The sequence below is a fragment of the Papaver somniferum genome, chromosome 1, assembly GCF_003573695.1.
Source record: "Papaver somniferum cultivar HN1 chromosome 1, ASM357369v1, whole genome shotgun sequence".
In the NCBI taxonomy this organism is placed as follows: domain Eukaryota; kingdom Viridiplantae; phylum Streptophyta; class Magnoliopsida; order Ranunculales; family Papaveraceae; genus Papaver; species Papaver somniferum.
This window is the reverse complement of record NC_039358.1, coordinates 116,159,428-116,161,120: the sequence shown is the minus strand read 5'-3', so window position 1 is coordinate 116,161,120 and position 1,693 is coordinate 116,159,428. Positions and strand designations below refer to the sequence as shown.

At 35.9% G+C, this 1,693-nt stretch overlaps 1 long non-coding RNA gene across 1 annotated transcript; it reads left to right on the top strand.

Annotated features, from left to right (window-relative positions):
• Positions 1-361: 361 nt before the first annotated feature.
• LOC113297719 lies at positions 362-1,693 on the top strand. The gene is made up of 2 exons (XR_003333620.1): positions 362-798; positions 953-1,693. It is a non-coding gene; the product is annotated as an uncharacterized LOC113297719 (long non-coding RNA).

The following is a 1,693-nucleotide window of genomic DNA, read 5'->3' as shown; positions in this document are numbered from 1 at the left end:
CTCAACCCCGTGGATGTAGGTCGTAGTGCTGAACCACGTAAATCATTGTCTCATTTACATTTGGTATAATTGGTGTTTAGTACTCAGGTTTTGTCCAACACTAGGCCTTGGTCTAACATTTGTACAACGTTAGGGCTTGGTACCTGGACTGGATGTTGACCGAAGTTGACTGTTTATGACCTAACTTTAAATGATTTTGTAAATTAAAAATCTGTAAAATATTGATATTACAAGTCTAGCCTTGAGGTGGGTCTAACATCCAACGGTTACAAAGAAAATCATTTAATCTATGGCTGGGATGCAAAATCTAATAACCATATACTTGACTATTTTTCCTCCGCCCCATCTCAATCTTCGTCTTCTACTTCCGCATATATCAAGAACACAGCCACAAACCCCATTAACTTGTTTCCTGATTTCTTCAGTCACAAAAGCATGGAATCAATTACTTTCCAAAATCAAAATTTCAATTCTAATAAATCGAAACCCAACTTTCCCAATCGAAGAAAACCCTTGTTTACTGGTTAAAACATAATCTCAAATTCATGGAATCAAAAACAAAATTCCAATTTCTACCTCTAATTTGCTAAATCAAAACCCTAACTTCTGTAAATAGAAACCCAAATGAGAGTGATAGCTACAACTGAAGCTTTAGGACGATGGGGTTTATGGGTTGCAGACAGGAAAATGGAGATCGAGCAGGATGAATTACAACAGATGATTGAAGCATCGATTAAGAAGACATGGTTTTATTCTTGAATTGAAGCTTCTTTGGGAACTGGGAAGAATACTGATGAGGTTGGATTTGAATTCATATGAGTTAGAGTTGAATCTATAATGTTCTAGGTTTACAATTAGGTGATTGATTACTTGTGTTGTTGTTCGTAACTCTAATCTCGTTGTTGTTCTTCTGGTGGTGATTTGATTACTTCCTCCTCCCTTTTCCTGTTAGGTTTCAATCTTTTCCTGATTTTCTTCTCCTTAAAAATGGTAAGTTGAATTAGGGTTTTCAATTGGTTGATGTTTAGATACGAAATTGATGTGAAATTGATCAATTCATGATGGGTTTGATTCCAATTTATGATGGGTTTGATTCTTAATTGAAGTATAGATGATACTGTGAATTAAATTGACTACTTGATTATCATGGGTTCGTAGTTATGGTGGAAATGGTAATTCATAAACAAGAATCAGATGAAGCTGGGGTTAAACTCGAGCCTGAAATGGGAAGTAACATGGTTCGATTTGAGTTGAATTAGGGAGGATTTGAAGTTGCTGCTGAGATGGTGATGAACACAGAAAGAAGAAGAATAACTGGTGATGTATTGCTTCGATTATTGTGTACAAAGGGTGCTAGAGGACTTTGAATTGAAATTGGAAGATTGAGTATGTGGTTTCATTGAAGAATGTTGTGGTGGTTCTGGGTGATGTGTTGCAGAAGATGCTGCTTCAGAGAAGGTGGTGGTGCTGAGTTGATGTGGCGGATGAGTAAAATAAAGGAAATGGTGGTGCTTGGGAAAAGATGGAAAGTGAAGGTTATTATAGTAAATAGGCCATCAATTTATGTATTTTATTTTATTTATTTACTTTTTTTAATAATATCTAAACAGAAGTAAGTATTTAACCGAGTCAACATGAGTTAACGTTTGGTCCAGGTACCAAGCACTAACGTTGGACAAATGTTAGACCAAAG